Source organism: Myotis yumanensis, unplaced genomic scaffold (assembly GCF_028538775.1).
Source record: "Myotis yumanensis isolate MYYU_CA2020_CCGP unplaced genomic scaffold, mMyoYum1.0.hap1 SCAF_10, whole genome shotgun sequence".
Taxonomy (NCBI): Eukaryota; Metazoa; Chordata; class Mammalia; order Chiroptera; family Vespertilionidae; genus Myotis; species Myotis yumanensis.
In genome coordinates this window covers 21,143,719-21,165,165 of record NW_027223761.1, presented here as the reverse complement: position 1 = coordinate 21,165,165, position 21,447 = coordinate 21,143,719, and the positions used below count along the sequence as shown (strand labels likewise).

At 43.1% G+C, this 21,447-nt stretch overlaps 1 protein-coding gene across 2 annotated transcripts in view; it reads right to left on the bottom strand.

Annotated features, from left to right (window-relative positions):
- Positions 1–14,575, bottom strand: part of LOC139018989 (uncharacterized) — a 121,473-nt gene extending 106,898 nt beyond the window's left edge. The window contains exon 1 of one of the 2 annotated variants that reach the window (XM_070428106.1): positions 14,513–14,575. The gene's annotated coding sequence lies outside the window, so the exon portion shown is untranslated. The remainder of the gene's footprint in view (positions 1–14,512) is intronic. The other variant, XM_070428108.1, reaches the window with a different exon arrangement.
- Positions 14,576–21,447: the final 6,872 nt, after the last annotated feature.

Genomic DNA, 21,447 nt, shown 5'->3' with positions numbered 1-21,447 from the left:
CTCCACCTCACAGCCTGACTGGGCCCAATTCCACTTTGAACCCTCATCCAACTGGATCAGCCCACCTAGAACCTCACATGTGACATTTTCCAGATCTGCCTTGAGAGGTGAAAAGTTAGTGCATTAAAGCAGTAATCCCCCCAAGAGCTGAGGCTTGAAATTTAATAGGGCTTTGAAAAAGAAAAGGAAAAAGCATGAAAGTCTAGACTGCCAAAAAATAAATTGGCATTGTTGTAAAATTGTGTTTCACAGCGAGAATACAAATATTATTCATGTTAAGGCAAGGGTTGACCCAAGATGTGATTTATAGGCACTTCAAATGCAGTACAGGAAGTAAACGGAAAAATTAGGGTGCAAGGTCACCGAGTAGGCAAGAGTCAACTTAAGGGTAAAGTTAAAAACTTTAGGAAGGGAGCACACAGTTCAGCTTGCCATATAAATTAAGATCTGTCCTCACTTTGAAGAAATGGGGAAAAATCTAATATTAAGGTGGGTGTGTTACTGAAGGCGCTTTCTCCTCAACATACGAGAAAATAGGAATACTTGTTACAGGATGAGAAACGCCAAAGGGATGTTTCATAAAGAAAACGGCAAAAAGGTTGATGCATTCCGGGAATACTGTTATCAGTCAGTAATGTAAACAAACAGGGGTTTCAAGTTAAAGGGCGTTGCAAGCACTGCGCTGAGCAAGAACAAGGAATCCAGACCAAGGTTTATTTTTAGGGATGTGTTGCTTCATTTTTTACTAAAATAGTCTAAATTGATTTGGACAGTTTCCAAACTTATCAATGGCCAGGAGATGGTGACTGAAGCACAAAGAGGTGTTCAATTGTGGAGCTCTAGGGACTCAGCTCTCTCAAGCCACCCTGCTCTCTGGCCATTCTGTTTAAAATACAGTTAGCACTAAACGTCACTCCCTCCCACCCTCCCCTCCCCACCCCGAGAATGTGTATGTTTCTCAAAGAAGCACTAGAGGGCGGAGCTTTGAGATGTTTTAAAATTAATAACTGGGAAACCAGCCCCAGCTTCCTGGCTTCTACCAGGGGTAATGGTAGAATGGCTGTAACCAAACTTCTGGAAAACCTGTGACCGTCTTCCCTGTGCCCAAGTCCAGGAACAAAACAGGCAATACCCTAAGGGACCTGTAGGGCTCCGGGCAGAAACCAGAGCTATGGCAGTGAAGGGCTAAATTTCCGCCCAATACAAGGCATCCCAGTCGGGGGGCGCTCCATGCTGAAGAAGATCAAGAAAGCTGAGCCTCAAAGACCTCTAAGTGGCCCAACATCCTCCACTGACTTTTAAACAAACAGCCAGGGGCTTCCCTGGCCGCTCACTCCACTCCCAAACCTGGGGCTACCTTTCACTGCAGTCCTTTACCCATTGACCAAGCCCCTAATGCTCATCTTACTGTGATTTCATCTGCATATAAATATGGGTGAGAAAAGCTAGGAAATCAGGAAAATCAACTCTGGGCTAGAGCATCCTTTATTTGCAGCCCTCCTTTAAAACTCTCTGTCATCTGTTGGCCTGTTCGCCTGGAGCAGCCAGCGTCAACGTTGGAGACAGCATCCCGAGGGCTGCTGTGATGCAGAGAAAAGGGCTACTCAGTCCTAGGCTCCCACATACGGCTCCCACAACACCCAGCCGCTCCTCCCTCTGAGAGGCATTCTCATGCTGGGAAACAAGGGAGTGTGTTTTGGGAGCTCCGCGTCCTTTCACCACTCCTGTCCTCTGCTGGGGACTGAACACCAGGGCAAGCTAATAACCAGTCATCATCACCCAGCCCCCCAGTCAGGGTCCTCATAAACCCATGTGCTCCCAGCATGTCTATCACAGAGAAATCTGATCCCAGCTAAGGGTGTGGGAAGGGGCAATGGCAATTTTCTCTTCCTTTCAAACTTTGAGTTCGAGTCCCAGGCCAGGTATAATTTAAAATTTCATTCCGACAGCCTCTGCAGAACTGCTCTGAGTTTTGGTTTGCTAACCTGTTGAAAGGTGAGCACAGGGTTAACTACCTCATGGAATCACTGAGGGGCTGGAAGGCAGTGAGGAGGTAATTCTTGTTGAATTGGCCTGCTTTCCCACCAAAGACTTTCCCTCCTGTTGTTCACCTTTGACCTCATGTTCACACCCACACCCAAGGTAATTCGGCACATTAGGACAGGCACAGGTTCAGAAGCTGCGTGTCACTTAGTAAGGTATTAAGAGTACCTCTAGGGCTGGTGAGAATGCTAACGATATAATTACGTGTTTGCATACGTACCTAACATAGAGGGTACTTACTCTACAATAATTATGACCGTTATGAAAGGGGGTACTTGGGTAACTTGTCCATTGTCTTAGTAGAGGAAAGATACTCCTGAGGAAAGAGCATGGCATTTACACCAAGGCTCTGTAATTACCAGTGGGTTTCACTAAGTAATTCAGGGCAGCTCTTCTGCATTCTAGCCACTACCCACCACACACACATCCCACCCCCACCACACCACACCACACACACCACACACACACACACACACACACACACACACACATCTAAGAGCTTTCCTTAAAATGGAATAAACCTTGAAGTGGTTTATTCCATTATCCAATGCTGCCTCTCAAGTTTGCTGCCTGATTCAAGGCAAATCAGTAGAGCTATTAAAAGTCTTCCCTAGAGAGGTTTCCAAGATCAAATGAAAAAACTCATGTAGAAAATGACTTAAAATTTAAAAGTACAATGATAATGATCCTTCCTCCACCGTACACATAAAAGTAGCCCTTCAATGAAAGGACACAATCTAGGGCATTTTGCTCAGTGACACAGCCTGGTGAGGGAACTGAAATAAAAAAAAATTTTTTTTAACTAATAATTGTCACTCATCATGGTCTCACTGAAATCTGGGTTCAATGATGAATGGTCAAATCATGTCAGAGCTCCAAATTACTTCCTCTTTGTTGCCTCCAACAGGCATTCGCACCAAACTTAGCGTAACCACAACGGAGTAAGCCCTGGCAGCTCCCTGTGTAAGGATCACTGGCCACTGGTTCGTTTCTGGAGGCTGAAAGTGCATGCCATGGACAGACCATCATGGGTGGGTCACCCCAGGACTGGGAACGTGGAGTAGTGTATCAACCCGAGTTGCTAGAACTAGATAAACAAGCCATCAGCACTCAGATGCAATGGCTAAAACAGAGCAAAGAGGGTCTTCAGAAAAAAGCCCTGGAGAGTACTAAGTTGATTTAAAATCTCCTCCCAGGACAGCCTAATAGGAACCCAGGCCGAGGTTTCTGTAAAAGCCCGATTAGATCATCCTGCCCTGCCTTTCAGGAGTGTCCACAACAGATGGAGGGACACAGCTTTAGAGGAAAGCCCGGATCACATCCGTCTATGTTTGTTATTGGCCCTGTTCTCCGAAACGCTATATGTTATCTTGAGCCTGTTTGTTTTTTATCTGTCAGAGTGGTTTATTGTCAGGGAAATGTGGTGTCAGCTGTCTCTTCCCCGCCATCAAAGCTGCTTCATTAAAGTTAATAGTGTTTGACTTGCAGAGATCTCTTACCGAGGTAACCCAAGAAAGCCCCTGGTGGCTGTTATTTTTCCGGCAGTAAAGGCACCAAATGGATGCAATAACTGCCTTAATCTTTTAGAAAGAAGAAGAAGAGAGAGGGAAAAAACCCTACTGCACGACTCCATCTAGTAGCTGCTTAATGAATGCACCTTGAATTTATGAGGCTAACTCTTACCGTTGAGTTTGGGTGCCGGACTAAATGGCCTGTTGTCCTGACTCTGTCTCTCAAGGCTCTGTGGCCTAGGGGTTGTCACTTCCCCTGAACTTCAGTTAATTTTTCTCAGAAATACCGGGGGGGTTGGGGGGGGGGGAGTGCGTGGATTATAAGGAAGTCTTTTTTTCCTAACTGGGGAACCCTCTAGAGACAAAAGTAATCTTACAATGAAGCCTGGTACATAAAGCAGATAAAAGCAAACTTTTTCTAGCCAAGGTGGGAGGTGGGCAGAAGTCCCACCTTTTCAGCATCTTTAGCCTCCTCTGTACCCCCCTTAACCCATCCTTATCCTTCTCCCAGGGAATCCTGAGTAACCTCTGTGGGTTGCCATCCCCCACTCACTACTTTATGGAACATCATTGGAAACCTACTAACCTAGAGGAATTACTTTCAAGGTCTTTTCTGCTCACTGCCATACAAACCTGAAACAGTTGTGTTTTCTTTGTTTTCTGTCTTCTAATCACTGCTTTGTACTGTGTGCTGTCAGATCTTCCTTCCCAATTGGAATAGTGAATCTCAAGCAAGTCCCAACACCTCTGAGTCACTTAGTGCTAGGTATTCAGTTTAAAATGTCCCTGTGACTCCATTTAAATCTCATCGCCTCCCTTCCCTGCAGGGCAGGCTGGAGCTGGACATGTGTCTGCAGACAGCTTCCTCACCCAGTGGGCCAGCCTCTAAGGTGGGAAAACCAGCAAGGGAGTCCCGCACCGCAGTGTGCACGTGACCACAATGAACTTGGGCATCCTTGCCCCAACTCCAGTGCAAGCTGCCCCCAAGCCAGCCCCTCTCAGCATCCTGCCATCATCCCTCTCCAGTCCTCTTGTCTGCTTCAATAGGCCAGGGGCCAAATCTGCAGGCCTGCTGCCCAAGCACATGTCAATAGGGGTACCTATAAAGCAGGTTTTCCCTTCTTACTTGCATGATTGCACCCCTCATTTACTCTGTTGAAGGAATTACCCCCTACCCTCTGTTTCTTCCTCGTGGAAAGGGAAGAAAACCATGAACATTGTTCCTCCAAAGGCTACAGCATAGGAGACTTCCTCCCCCCGCCCCCCACCCTTCACCTTCCCCCATAACCTCCAGAAAAGGTCTCCAAGCTGAGATAGGAGGCTGGGTCAAAGACTGGAGGCAGGAGGACCAAATAGACCCCCTGTCGGGGGTAGGGGCGCAACTGTCACTAACTTTTTTTAAAATGTTGCATTTGCAACTAGGGCTCTAGTTGCCAAACCCAATCTCATAGAAAAATTTCCCACCAAACATCCTGTACATGTGTAATACTAGATGTCTGCCAGACTACATTTGTGTGTATACATGTGGCCAGATTTGGATGGGTACCAGCATAGTGCACCTGTGTAAAACTCTAAAGAATCCCAAACCACACATTTAGTTTTCTTTTTTTGGCCCAAGTCTCTGAGGGAGAAAATAAAACCAGAACAAATAGAATTATTAATTCATTCACTGATTCATTCATTCATTCATCCATCTGTCCATCCATCTGTCCATCCATCCATCCATTCATTCATGCGTTCATTCAGCACTGTCTACCGAGCCTTTCCTTACCCCGGCAGGTGTTAAACACCTGAGCGAGGCAATGGCAAATTTCTGTTTGGCCATGGTTATTCAAAACCACAGAAATAATCCCATTTACATAAGTAATGCTGTAGCATTATTTCTCAATAGTTCATTAGGATTTTCACAACAACACTAAGATGGTTACGGTAGACGTATTCACTGTTTTACAACCGAGAAAAGAGAAACATGGCAAGGTTAAGTGACTTGTCTAGTGCCACAGCTAGTCAAGTGCAGGACAGGGATTAAAATGTGACTCATCTGGCTTCTGGTCCCAGGCTCTTTCTGTTTGACAAAACTGTGATTTCCTTACAGCTGCCGTTACAGTGACTGTACATTCCGAATTCTCAAGGATCCTTTCTGTTTCAAATACTCTGTTCCCTTGTTTCCCAAATTTGGCTTGTCAGCCCACTTGAACTAGCTCTGAAAATGTAGTCACTTGTACCAAATTTAGGTTTGAAAAATATAGCTATCACGGGCTCTCTTTTTTAGTTCAAATGGATCGAAGTTAGATATCGATGTTATAGTATTAAAACTAAGCAGGAGTCACGATTTTTCAATCAAGCCATCCTTTGGTGTAGAAAATTATTTCACTACGCACATTATTTAAGCTATTCTGAAAATTGCTCTGATGTTCTTTTTCCTGTTTCCAATCCTTCCATCAGGCATTCCTGTCGGGCTTCTGAAGGGCCCCCTATGCTCACTGCCAGCGCAGAAATGTGTTCTTTCTTGGTTCACTGGGATCCTTCAGAATGTCTGACATTGAAACATATTGGCTTTAATTAAAAGGCTATGATTTCCGTGAATTCCCATTAAGCTAGTGAAAGAAATCTGCATTTTAAAAATACAGTTAACACATCACGATACAGTGGTACTGAAAAATGCTTCATGTTTAAAAAACTACTTAAGCAGATGAAACTAAGCTGCCTATAATAAAAATATGCTCATTTTTAGTGAAACCCTTCACTTCTAAATAGAGGGGTGAGTTTAGTACATATGTGCCCAATTAGCCATAAAAACTCAACTAGACATGAACCATGCAATCCGCCAATCCGCCTGTTGACATTAAAACATAGATCCTATTAACAGGAGTGTAATTTAAATGGTTAAAAAGTGATAAAGTACATAACTATCATCTGATAGGATTTGAAATATGAAGCTGCTGTGTACTAATGACAAGTCAGTTTTGAATTATGATTCTAGCAAAGTTGAAAATAGCTCAAGCATGCTAATTAGTGATCCACAAATTCAAGAACTGCATCATAGTACATTATATATTATATTCAGTCACACCTCTTTGACCATGAGCTGGAGCATATTCTCTAACATTCAGAGAAAAGGGCCATGGGGGCATTTTTTAATTTCAGGTCCTAGATGTCCTAGAAACACTGAACACAACTTGCCCCATTCAACTTACCTTTAAAATGTGATGTAACTCAAGATAGTTTCTCAAGGAAAAATATTGAAAAGGACCCAGGAAGTGCATAGAAGTTCACAAGCTACTGGGGAAATGCACAAAGAGCAATCAATATAATCACTTCTCTCCACATTGGTGACCCTCAAACTATGCGGGGACATGCCCACATAGGCATGGGGAAGTCAGTGGTAATAAATAAGAACTTACGTACCTTACCTTTTTATTATAAAATAACACCCTATACATTTAGGGGACAGGCTTGAGCCCATCATGAAGATCCCATTGGATCACCAATGAACTGGTGCCCTTGCTTTGAGAATCACTGCTCTCGATACTTACAATATCAAGGCAGAATTTATTTTTTAAGCATTTATAAATAAAATTTAAAAGCTGATTACTTTGGAAGACAAAAGTAAACTCCAATCATCTCAATTAACTGTCTCGTCTTTGTAAATGGCCACAAAACTGTGCTGCAGCCCCCTTGATGGTGCAGTTCCAATTATTCCCCATCCTTAGAGTCAGTTCCTCAGGTCAAATCCAAATCCTATTTGCTCAGGTTCAGCAAGTTCCCTCTGGTTTTATATCCACTGGAAAAAGAAATAAACTGTAACACCATTCTCCAAACACCAGGTCACCACCACAAACTTAGAGAATGCGTATGCATAATGTGCCTCCCAGAGGATCTGGGCTCTGTCAAAATTACGAGATCAGAGGCTGAATAATGTGATCTAGCTGCTCTCCCTCTAGTTCAGCGGTTCTCAACCTGTGGGTCGCGACCCCTTTGGGGGTCGAACGACCCTTTCACAGGGGTCGCCTAAGACCGTCGGAAAACACATATATAATTACATATTGTGTTTGTGATTAATCACTATGCTTTAATTATGTTCAATTTGTAACAATGGAATTGGGAGTCACCACAACATGAGGAATTGTATTAAAGGTCGCAGCATTAGGAAGGTTGAGAACCACTGCTCTAGTTTCCTGGGGGAGAGGGGTAAAGTCAGCATGTGAACACTGGCTGGTGAATCAATCTATTTAGTTCATGTGGAATAAGCCCATTGGGTATGAAGACTTCTATTCAAAGTTCACCAAATGTTACTGTGGCTTTACAAGACAACAGAAATGTGAAACTTAAGGAAGAGATCCTGTCATAATGGCTTCCTAACCAGATTCAGTCCCTCCTCTCCATTTGCTGGTGCACCTCTTCAGAGCAGCATTCCACTACAGGGATTATTGCAGGAACCTCTTAACTGGCCCCTCCACCTTGAGTCTCTCATGTTTCACACTGCTGAAAAGTTAATTTTCCAAAAGTCCAACTCTGATAAAATTACTCTCCTGATTTAAAAAGAAAAAAAGAAAAACCTTGAATCATTGGTGCCCATTACCTGTGAACAGAATTAGGGTCACTTTCTTTAGCCTGGGATTCAAGGCACTTTCTTCTTTCTAAAGTCGCTTCCCACTTCACTCCAAGCAATCCTCAAGGCCCACTCCTCTCTGTGCAGACTCCCCTGCTTTTCCTCTTGCAGTCACCCTACCTGGAGGACCACCTCTTGCCTTCATTCCACCTCTCATCACCCCTCTAAGTAGAAATCCTACCCCTGTTTAAAGGCCTAGATAAGATAAAATCCATTGTTTCTATTTTTTAAAAATGCAAAGAGCAGCTTCTGGTACATAGCATTCAATAAATATTATCTGTACCATTGACATTGCTGCTACTATTGTGAGCATGCTATGAAGTCTAATCTTCCCAGGTGGACTAGCTTCTTCCTCCTATGAGATTTTAACTCTGATGTTCCCTCATTACTTATTTCCTTTAATAATTATTTAATTATACACTGAATCTTCTCTTACAGACTGTGAGCTCCTAATCTTATTTAATTCATCTTTGTGTCCTCAATGTCAGAATACAAGGCCTTACACACAAGTATTTGAAGAAAAATGTTCAATATCTCATGAAGCCACAAGGAGGCACCATTGAGCTACTCTAACAGTGGAATCATCTACAGTTAGTAATAAAGGTTCTAGAATTCAGGGGCTTTTCTCCCTTGAAAGTGCATTTATAAATCTGTTTGAAGTACAGTATGCATTATGTATGGTTAGGTATATATATATTTCCATGTTAACATGGAAAGATGGTTGTAATCTAGTGAATTTTGAAAAGCAATAAACAATAAGATTTATATGATCAATTTTTATAAAATACCTACTATTCTTAAATATAAACCCAAAAACTCAAAAAAGTATGGAAGAGTATCCACCAAAAGTTAGCAGATATTATCTCCATCGAGTGAGGGGTATAGACAGTTGAAATATGGAGGTTTTTATTTTCTATTTTGCACCTTTCTGGATTTTTAAAAATTACCAATACGTATTAATTTTATGATCAGAAAAAGCAATTTACTTTAGAAAATCTCAAATAAAAGTGTCTACTTTATTTCTCTTGTAATCTCAACTCCGTGTCTGATGTAAATACACAACTTTGGGAAATTTCTGATAGATTAAAAAAAGATTCCCAAACTCTCTTGGTACATGGTGCCCTTAGTGTCTCGGTAATTTTTAATGGCACCTTTAGGAAGAAAGAAACTCCTAATGGTTCCATTTGTTAAGTAGTGAAATACAAACAACTTAATAAGTATTGTGTCCTAACAATTTAGCAACTATTTGAAAAATATATATATACATAAATTGAAAAACTATATATATTCTTTTACTTAAATAATCACAATTACTTATTAATGGACTATGTACAACTATTGGGTATTATTCAATGTCTTAAACTTTGGAATCAGATTGTACACTGCTCCCCTCACTTCCTACTCCACACTGATTTTCATCAAAGCTACCACCAAAAACCCCAGCTTCCCAATGATATGAAAGGGATGTAGCATAATCTATTGGTGAAATCATGAACACGTCACACCTAGAGCTAGTAGTTCTTGGGTATCCCAGAGATGGCCAATATAGTTGTGTTTCCCTCAAAAATTTAAAATATCATATGGCACCTCCATGAATCTAATGTGTGGCACCTGGGTGCACAATTTGGGAACCAGTGGATTCAAATGATAAAGCTGGTTCCCTGTGAGCTGGCAATGGGAAAACAACCTCATTAAATTAGCTTTGAAATTATTCCAACCAAATAGCTCAATCAAAATTATTTTGTTTTCCCTCAAGCAAAGTCTTCTGGGAAGGATAAAAGGATAGTGTGGGAAATCAGGTTGAGCTCAGGACTCTAATGGTTCCCACGTCCCCGCATTTTAATCTTTCCAACTCAAAGCTGAGAACCAACATCAGCCTCCTAAGCAGCACTTTCCATCGTGTCTGGGTCTGGATTTCCATCCAACCTATTGACTTTTCCACCCTCTTTACAAATGTTTGAGGCATTGCAAAGCTCTAGGAAAGCACTGGGGGTTGGCCCGTCACTGAACTGCTAACTGCTAAGTAAGCCCTGCTCCCTTCCCAAACTAAAAGGGATTTTCTTCTCCCAGGAATCACTAGTTAGTTCCTGGGACCAACACTATTCCCCCCCCCCCCCCCCCCCACCAACACACCCCCATCAAGTACAGAACTGCTGCTATCCAAGCCCACCTAAAATTGGGATTTAAAAGCATTTTTTTCCTCTAAAATTTGATGAGCCCAATTTCCTATCTTAATTTAGTGAGATGGCTTGCAATTTTCTATTATCAACACACTAGAGGCCTGGTGCACAAAATTCATGCACCCAGGGTGGGGAGGTCCCTCAGCCCAGCCTGTGCCCTCTCACAGTCCGGGAGCCCTTGGGGGAATGTCTGGCTAATGGCTTAGGCCCGCTCCCCATGGGTAGCGGGCCTAAGCCGGCAGTCAGACATCCTTAGTGCTGCCACGGAGGTGGGAGAGGCTCCCGCCACACCGCTGTGCTCGCCAGCCAGAAGCTCAGCTTCCCCCTGTGGGAGGGCACTGACCACCTCCTGGGTTGAGCGTCTGCCCCCTGGTGATCAGTGCGCATCATAGCGACCAGTCATTCTGCAGTTTGGTCTATTTGCATATTAGCCTTTTTTATATAGGATATGTAACTAAATAAAACCCAAAAGGCATCTCCAACGTGTACAGAAGGAAGCTCCATACACGCAGTATTTAGAGAATTTAGTCAAGAATACAGGGATGTGGAAACAACTCAAATGTTTATAGCCAGATGAATGGAGAAACAAACATGGTATGCACATATAATGGAGAATTATTCAGCCTTAAAAAGGAAGGAAATTCTAACACGTGCTACAACATGAATGAACCTTGAAGACATCATGCTGAGTGAAATAAGCCAGATTCAAAAGGACACATAACTGTATGATTGCACTTATTATAGGGTCCCTAAAGTAGTCAGACTCACAGACACAAAGTAGAATGGTGGCTGCTGGGGGCTGGGAGAGTGGGGAATTATTATGCAGATTTTCAGTTTAAGAAGAAAAAGTTCTGGAGATGGATGCTGGTGATGGTTGCAAAACAATGTGGATGTACTTAATGCCACTGAAATATATATGTAAAAATGGTCAAAATTGTAAATTTTATATTATGTATAACATTTTTTAAACTCACAGGGTTGACTTTCTGGTCAGGGAGCCTTTGATTAAACTGGAGTCATATCCTAAATGTCACTTGGACAGCCTGCAGCAGACCCAGGCATGACCCATGTGGGTGATACAGTGTTGAAGAACACACGTGGTGTTTTAAAACCCAAAATGTCTGTTAGAAAGGAAACTTATCTAAACAAGAGCAGTAGCAAAAGAAACAATGATAGACAGGGCTTCTACCTCCTCCAGGCCTACAGGAGAAAGTGTAAAGTATTTCTTACAAATTTCAGGATTTCCCAACCCTTCAGACATGAGTAGAAAATTCACACTCATCTTCTCTTCAAAGTTGGTATTGCACTTTTCATGCTATAATAGGAGGCATGACGAAACAGGACCTAGAATAGGAGCTTGAAAAATGAGCAAATGCAAACTGACCCGGGTTCCAGAACCCAGTGTCCTGGGCATGAGGCTTCCTATGCCAAGCTCTGTTCTAAATGCTTTCCAATATTTACTACATCTAATCCATGACCACCACCGTATGGAGCAATAACATTATTATCCACCTCTTACAGAGGAGCAGCGTGAGGCACGGGGAGGTGTCATAGCACAGGATTTGAATCCTTGCAGTGGGCCTCCAGAGTCTATGTTCACAGACATATCCAGACTTGAAACACAGTTTGAAGGGTATTCACATGCTTCATATCTGAACGAACATTTATTAAACACCCACTGTGTGTCAGGCATCATGCTGGGCACTGCAGAACTTCAGGAAAAGCTTCTTCCTTGTTGGCAACTGACAGCTCCCACAACACTGGGTTCTTTTCACTGCTGTGCCGACTCCACCCACTCCACACGCAGGCCCTGGCCAGGGCCGCCTGTAACACCCTGGGAGCCCGGCGTGGCCTTGAGGAAAGGGCGAGCAGGCCCAGACACTCCACCTGGCATTGCCCAGGGTGGTTCTCAACAACAATCAATCCCCAAGGAACCACGGGAAATTCCAAACTTTTCTGCCCCCACTCCCAGCCTCTTCCTCACCAAGGCTTCCTCTGGGAAGTGAACCACGTAGGAATCGTAGGAATCCGCAGGAATCCATGGCCTTTGCCAGAGAGCAGGCCAGTTGCAGCCTCGTGGCCCAGCCCACAAGGAAAGGCCTTGCCTTTAGCTCATGTCACTCCCCTAATTATTCCCTGGGCCTGGAGTCCAACAATAACAGAGCATCTTTCACGAGCAGCTCCCACCAGGAACCTTGGAACCTCATGCGTGCAGCCAAGCACTGGGAAGTGCTAAAGGGTCAGGGGGTTTGCACAGCCAGCAGTCCCGGGCCTCTGGGGGAGAATCCCAGTCGGTCTCTAGTCCAAAATCCAGATCCAAAAAAAAAAAAAAAAAAAAAAAAAATGCCAGAGGCCCCAGCTGCCTCCAGGGTCTACTTCCTGGGGCTGGCCTGGGTCACTGTGGGAGGGGCCCTAAGAAGGGACAGCAGCTACACCTAAGACACCCTTCTGAAAAGGCAAGTGGTGGGGAACAGGACACTAAACATATTTCCTCAAGGGTCACATTCCCTGAGCAAGAGCTCCCAAGGCTACAACTCTGTACTGCAAACTTTTTAAAAAAGTATTTACTAAAAATCAGTCCTGGTAGACATGGGGAGTAAGAGGTATGGTTCTAGGATATAATAGCAGGCAAGACAGCAAGATCCCTTATATTATTGAGGTGGGAGGGCAGGCAATAATCAAATTAATAATTTCAGAGTATGGCTAGTGCTTGGAAGAAAATAAAATATTGTTGTTGCCAGGGGTGGGGAGATAAATGGATATTTGAGCAGAGATCTGAATAAGAAGGGTCTTGCAAACCAAAGACAAGGGGAAAGAATTCCAGGCCGAAGGAACAGAAGTGCAAGACCCTCGGCCTCTGATTAAATGCTGATTAGGGTTTTAAGATATGTTTGATGAAAATTAGTGTCCTCAAAATTCTAGTACAAGGTAGAGTAAGCTATTTTCTTAAGAGTAGGAAGATCAAAGTGCTACGTTGAAAAGAAAGTTGTCCTTGGCTTTAAATGAAGATGCGAAAAGAATGTGTGAGAATATATATTTCTATGTCTTTCTAAAAAGCCTTTCATGTCCTTTATCCTTTAAACTTTTAGAATATGTAGGTTGAAAGCATGATACAATCTTTAACTTTCAGCTCATGAATTGGGATCGCTTTTTTCCCCTCAGAATTAATAAAGACTTCCGTTCTGTTGGGATGTAACTTACCTCCCTCGTTCCAGAATTTGAAATAAGAATGCCGTGTGCCTATAATTGCAATTTTGGAAATTAAAAAAAAGAATGTGTGCCCGTGGATTAACGCGGTGGGAGTATAGACCAGGCAGGGGTTGTTTTTCAATATTCCTTTTTTGTTATGAAAAGTGGGAAGAAAAGAATACATTGTAAATAACTGGCAATCGCCTTGTCCTCCATGCTAATGCGTTTTCCACCGCTGTTTGTATCCCATTTCTAACATCTAGACCACCTACATCCTCTCCAAGCTACAATTAAAGTTGAGAAGTGCACGAGGTCTTTGCAAACCCTTGTACAGTGAGTGCGTCTGCTCATGTACAATCCACGTGCACTCTTCCTTCTCTCTTATGGGCAGGATTTCTTGGGGATCCTTCAGGCCCCGGGCCATATTTCTCCCTGGGCGCTAATTAAAACCAGGTGCGCGCGGGGGGGCGGGGAGCCGGGGGGCGCTGGCCCTTTGGGGACAGAAAAGCCTTTGCGGGGCCCAAAGCTCCCTCTTCCGGTGTGTTTCCAAAAGGGGATTGGTGAGCAGAGCAAAGGGAAAGCTGGCAATTTGTCAGGCCGGCCACCGGGGAGTGGACTGGTCAGGGCAGGCCCGCGGCCTGGCTGTGCCAAATGGCCAAGGGCAGAAAGTGAGGCGGGGGGACCAGAGCGGCGGGTGACCTGGGGCATTCCCGCCCCCGCCGCTCAGGAGCGTGGTCCGCGCCCACGGGAAGGCCCCAGAACCACAGCTCTCCCGGGCGGAGAGAAGCAGCGGAAGGGAAGCCGCAAAGCAAGCCGCCGCTTATCTGAACGTGAACCTCGGGCGGGCGGCGGGCTCGGGTGAGACGCCCGGCCTGCGCCCCGGGCGCGCAGAGGAGTCGCCAGGAGCCCCCGACTCCCGGGAACGGCCCGCGCTCCGGCGCCGGTGCCAGGACGCCCGCGGATCGCGCAGCGCTTACCCTCGGCGGCCCGTGTCGCTCGCGTCACCAGGAACCGGGGCGGGAACAGCGGGTCAGATCGCGAGTGACGTGGTGAACTTGGCCGCGGAGCGCCCTTCGCACCCGTCGGGGCAGTCAGGCGCCCCGAAACTCCGAGCTTTTGGAGACGCGAGGCTGCGCAGCGCGGGGTCCCTGTGGGCTTCTCTGCCTGCGACCTTTGGCCTGAGACTACCATCCCCCGCTGTGGCCTGAAGCGGCAGATCTAGGAGGGCCTTTGGGCCTTCCTGCAAGGAATTTGGTGCCTCTAAGAGCTCTAAATAAAACTCCTTAGAGAGCTGCACCTGAGCAGCCTGAATCCCAACTCCAGGCCCAGCCTCTAGGTGCGGGCGTTGGCTACTTACTAGGGTCAAGGAATTGAGTGTGGGTGCTTAAATCAGACCAGTTTTCAAAGTAGGGCCTCCGAAGAAAGAAGAACATTGTTTGGACACAAAAAGTTAAGGTGCAGAGCAGAACAAGGACTTGAAAAACTGTTCTTCCAAATTTTGAGTGGCCATTTCCTGTTCCTTGAACCAAAGGGCAAGCCGTCCTGCTCCTTCATTGTCTCTAGTTACTGTTCTTAAAAGCCCGTCACCAGGTACTATATAGCCTGACAGCCTTGCTTCCTGAAGAGGTTACGTGAATTTTAAGAAACCTCAGGAAAGAGCCATCCAGATGAGAAGGTTTTTAATTTTAAAAATATATATATCTTTTTCATTACTTCGGAGAGAGAGAGAGAGAGAGAGAGAGAGAGAGAAACAACCATGAGAGAAACACACCTGCCACCTACATGCCTGATGGGGAATTAACCCAGGACCTCTTGGTGCAGAGGTCAAGGCTCAACCACTGAGCCACACCCGCCAGGCAGACAAGAAGGCTTTTTTAGAAAGCCCTACCATCCCAAACGTTTGCCTGACACATGAGGCCCCACAAAAAAACACCCCAAAGTGAGTCACCACAGCACAACTGGGTAGGTTCCCTGTTTGTGGGAAAAAGTGCTCTCAGCCTTAACACCAACGGCCAGTAACAGGGAACAAGGGAATTTCAGAGAAATTTCCAGATTCAAGCAACCCTGATAATTTCTGGCAAAACACTGTCTAAGCCAGTTTCCCAAATTGTGGTCCCTGGACCACCTACTCAGATTCCCAAGGGATCCTTGTGATAGGTTCAGGATTTAGGGCCTACACTATAGCTGCTGAGTTAGATTAAGAGGAAGGAGGCCCCGAGAGCTGCCTTTGAACAAGCTTCAAAAAGTGTTGTTACAACTGTTCCCCTTCTTGTTAAAAATTTTTAAAAAGTCCAGTAGTAACTGACAGAAGATCCAAGGAAGCAGACTCCTAAGCTGGTGATAGTGAAGACTGGAAAGAATCCTAATTTGCACTGTAAAACTGGGAAACAGGGCAGAAAAGAGAGCTAGCTTTAGCAGGAAGTCTATTGGAGGAGCAATTAGATATCCTCCCCAACTCATTACATCTGGGTGACTTTTCCCCACCCCAGAAAAACAGTGAAGATTTACTCTCTGGAGAGGATAAGTACATTAAAAACCAGAGGATCCAATGAAAATTTAAATACTACCCAAGCCCTCTTCCCCTGCAGGCTGGAAGCCTGACACACACTCTCCAGAGAGGAAATTACAAGATTCTTCTCATGTGACTCTGGCCAGCTAAAGAGAAAAGATAGTGACAGGAGGAGCTCCTGATCAGAGCAAACAAGATCACCCCAGAGCGAAGCCCATGGCTGACAAGTCCTATCCAACACACACAAAACTTCTAGTCTGATTTTTTCTGCCCCACTTGGCAGATATCAAGAATCACCAGATGTTAGAAGAAAGATTCTAATGTTAAATATGTCGTAAGAGTAAATAGAAAAAAACAAGGCTATAAAGGGAGAAGAAAACCAGGGTTGTTGTTGTTGTCGATTTTTCACTAAAAATCACAGAGAGATAAAGGAAAATATGCATACATGAAACAAGAACAGGCTATTAAAAAGGAAAAGAAAATGAGAACAAGGCAGAGTCCTTGGACATTAAATACAGGGGTGGGTAAAAGTGGGTTTACAGTTGTTAGTACATGAAACAGTTTATCCTTGTATTATTACTTATTAATTACTAAGTGGCCCAGTACATGGATTCATGCATATTGAAAGGAAATTAATTAGAAGAAATATTTTAATATTGCTATTTGCCCTTTCTCTATAATAGAAGTGTCAACCAAATTCATGGTCGACAATGACAGATCGAAACACACGCGTGTGATTGGTGCCAGCGAGAGCTTTATATGTATTGCGTGAGTCAACTTAGCCTTTTATATATATAAATAAACTTGCTTAATTAGACCTGCTTTCTGATTTAGCTAAACTTTTTCCAGCCCACTGAAGCACCCCAACTTCTCTTTCAGGTAATTGTCAGCAACACAGCAATAAATATTAACACAAAGCAGATTATTATTGTAGATCACGCAGGGAGAACAAAGAGTAAAATATTTAACTGCAGCAGTGTTTGACTATATTCTGTGCAGTGAGAAAACCTGAAGTCATTTTCAAGTTCCACCATTTCTTTCTTCTTTTCAGTTGGGTCAAGTTTCTAAGCTTTCTAAGTCTCATTTTCTGGCTAATGAAAAGAAAATAGGATTCTACCAAGTCTCCTATATACCTACTCCAGGACTTCTGTGAGGATCAAATGAGATAAGGTAAGGGAAAATGCTTCACAGACATTTGGTTAAAGTGTAAAATGTTTGTACGTGGCTATAAAGTAAGTCGTGTTCCTGGGCTGAAGAAACTGCAAGGAGGCTAATCGCTAGGGAGAGGAAGCCAGATGTTGCTATGTGACGTCATTACCCGGTGCCCACAGCGACCATTTTTCCGGGCTGGACTGGGCTGTGGGTTGCATTTTGCGCCATGGGTCTTGGCAGTGTTGGCAGCGATTTGGTAGGCTGTAGCTCCAGGGTGGTGGCAGGCCTGTGTCCCACTTGGGGGAAGCCAAGTGTTGCTTTGTCGGCACCAGGTCCACGGTGCCATTTCTTTGTAAATGGCCAGTGCGCGTCACAGCAGCTCCTCCATTGAGCATCTGCCCCTGGTGGTCAGTGCATATTACAGAGACCGGTTGGACGGTCAGAGGGACACTTAGCATATTAGCCGTTTATACATATAGATTGTATTATTTTCTACATGAACAATTGTAAACTTACTTTGCCTGCCCCATTATGAAAAAAACTAAGGGATAAAAGGCATACATAAAAATAAAAGATGGACCAGATCAACTATATGATAACAGTTCCAGAAAGATAGGACTAAAAATAAATAAAGAGGAAGCTGTCATTAAATAAATGATAGCTTAAATCATTTATAATTAAATAATTAATTATAGGATTTCTCCAAATTAAATGACATGAGTTTCCTGGTGAAAGGACCTCCTATGAGCCCAGAACAATGGTTGAAATTAAGCCTACATAAAGGAATATCGATAGGAATTTTCAGAATATTGGTACAAATAGATTTTAACTACTTCTAAAGAAAAAGGAATGGTTGACCTAAAAAAGGATCAAGAATTGAAACCACATCAGACTACTCAAGAGCAACACTAAAAGTTGGAAGGCAATAGTAGCTCATATTCAAGATCAACTTTAATTGTACTGTATTATGTTGTATTATGTTCACAAGTGATCCTCACAACAACCCTCTGAATTAGGTACTATTGTTCTCTCCATTTTACAGATGAGAAATCTGAGGTACATAGGATCAAAGTAACTTCCCAATATACACAGTTAATAAATAGTAGAGCTGGGATTTGAACCAGACAAGTCTGGTTCCAGAATTCATGATTCTAACTGATATAGCACACAGGATCAGTGCCTTTACATTAAATGGAAAAGTATATCCCACCTAGAATTATAAATTAGGTCAAGTTATCAGTAACTGGGAAAATACTAGTAAATAAAGACATCTCTAGATATGCATGTTCTTAAGAACTATATCTCTTCTATACCCTTTCTTAAAAAGCTACTAGAGGAAGGATAAATATCGCATGATTTCACTTATATGAGGGACCTAGAATAATCAAATACATGGAAACAGAAAGTAGAACAGTGGTTGCCTGGGGTTGAGGGGAGGCGAGCATGGGGAGTTGTTGAATGGTTACAGACTTTCAGTTTGGAGTGATGAAAAAGTTCTGGAGGTGGGTAGTAGTGATGGTTGCACAATAATGTGAATGTACTTAATGCCACTGAACTGTACACTTAAAAGTGGTTAAAATGGTAAATTTTATGTCATGATTATCAAAAGAAAAAAAAGCTGGTAGAGAGGAAGGCATGCCACCAAAATGAGGGAGGGAAGCAAGAAAATGGAAAGTTGGGATTCAGAAAGCAAGAAAGCCAATTCACGAGCAAGGCAAATGGAATCCCCAGGACAACGATGAAGGGAGATCCCAGAATAGCAGCTGTGCAGTAGGCTCAGAGAACAACCATTCCGATTGGAGCAGGTGGAAGGTTCCAGGAGTGATGTCTCCAAAAAGATGAAGTAGATAGATAACATAATGTTGTTTTTTTTAACTTACCGAGAAGATATGTAGCCAACTAGGAGAGAACTTGAAGCTCAATGAATAATTACATAAAAACCCAAGCAAACAAACAAAATATAAGATAATTATTATTTCTGGGAAAACTTAAAGTTGTGATAGAAAGGAAAAGTAATCTTGGTATATGGCTCAGCAGTGAATTGCATGTATCTACTGATACTGTGAACACTAAATATTGATCTGACCAAAACTATGATAGAATTGCATCAAGAAGATGAGGGTGTGAGCAATGCGTACCAGAGTGAGGACGGAAGCTAAATTCTTATATGCCTTAGTGGAAATTAAGATAATGCCTGAAAAAATATCAAAAAGTGGCTTAGACATATGTGTTAGTGTCAAATGCCAAAATAAACAACTAAAAGATTTAAAAGCAGTTGCCTCCAAGAGGAAGAAAATTGAGGAGGCAGAGTGGTTTGAAAACTGCTATTTTTTGTGAACTATTCACCTCTTTAAGCCATGTGAATGTATAAGTTTGGTAAAAGTTAATACTAATTTTTATAAAAGAAGACCAACACAACTCAAAAGCTCCTCCAGATAGTCCAGAAAAGTCTGTTTCTACCTCCTTGTTTTCTCAAATCAGACCTACTTTCTTCTAAGCAATAGTTTTCTGTATGACTCCTCTAGTATTCTCTGCCATTGTACACATATTCCTAAAATGGGCTTTCTGTGAGCTAGCCTAGGAACTTAACAATTGCTCACTTTACTCCTCTGGAGTTCTAACCAAATGACTTAAAACTTTCTTAACTCCTGTTTATTAGTTGGGAACCGTATTATCCTTTCTCACAGGACTTTCAATACAACTGAAAATACATTTGAAAAAAATCAGAGAATATTGCCATTGCATTCAGCACTGTTTGGTGCAATCGGGGAGTGTGTGGCTACTGGAAAAGAAAGTGTCAGCAGGGAGAGTCATCCAGCGAAGGTTTTATCAAAGAGGCTCAATTCAAGCTGAACCTGATTTGCAGCTTGTATAAATATTGTTATCAATCAAGACTCTGTACCCAAGTGACAGATACTCAACCCAAACTAGCTCAGCCAGAAACAGAACTTTTTGGCTCACCTAACTAGGACATCCCATGGGGTCCGGCTTCAGGTAGATTGATCCTGGGTCCAAAAGTGTTGTTAAGCTCTCTCCAACTCCACTGTTCTCCTCTACAGCTCCTGTCTTACCTTCCAGCCTTCTATCATGGGGTGGGTGGGTAACTACATTGGCTATACATCAAAATTCCAGGGAAAGACCCTGATTGGTCCGCCATGGGTTCCAGGGAATGGGTGTTGTGATTGGCCAGGCCTGAGTCAGCTGCCAGAAAAGGGAAGATGGGGAATAAACAGCTGGACTGCCAAAAATAATACCTATTACATCCCAGTGTAATTGTATGTACCAAATATGCTCTAGTGGAGATTTATTAGAGCCTGGGCCAATTGGCAGTATAAGTAAAAATGCCTCATAAATGCTAAAGCACCATGAAATGTTGGTTGTGAGTCAGTACTAAATGTAAGTCCACATTGGCCCTGCCCAGCCAAACTGCAATTACTCCTGGATCCTTAACTCTCTGAATGTTTTAAGTTGTTCTTTCCTCCTAACAGATTCATTTGTCACAGTTTCCCCTGGTATTGGCCTCTTTCTTCTAACAAAGTCTGCTTCCAACAGCAGTGAAAAATTTGCTCATGTCATTTTTCAAAGGAAGTCAGGAGAGGAAAAAAATGTCTAAAGTTGGAATAGTTGGAAACTGAAAACATAATGGATGTGTGTGTGTGTAATCAGATTGTTCTCAGCATCTTTCACTCTACCGTTTCTCTAATCTATTGAGTCACTTTCTTGGCCTTGTTGCGCCAATCCTCAAGCCAAAAATGTTTCGCTGATACTAGCAGCAATTTATTGAGTGATAGGACAGTTGTAATGTACTTTGAGACTGTGCTTCTAGCACTGAAGATTAGGCAATTAATTAGTGGAGAAATATTTTTGCCATCTAGAAAAAACAAACCAGGTTATTTAACAGTCTGTATTAGAATTTCCCATTTTTATAAGCCTGCTTTAGACGTCTGAGTTTTAATTAGCTGCGAGGCATTCATTTACTGCTGACAGTGTGAAGTAAGCGGATGCCTGAATCTGCTTCTGATAAACCTCTCATTGATGTCAACACTTGAATACCTAGTGCTATATTGAACTTTGTATTTGAAGATAGAATGCATGAAAGCCAACTGCTTGTGAATCTGAGTTTTGCTGAAAAGACCTCAGACCAGATCCTGGTAATATTCTCTATAATGGACACTAAGCAACATTTTAAAACATGGCCTTCATTTCATTAGCACAAAATTACCAAAACAAGATACGATTGGATGACTACCC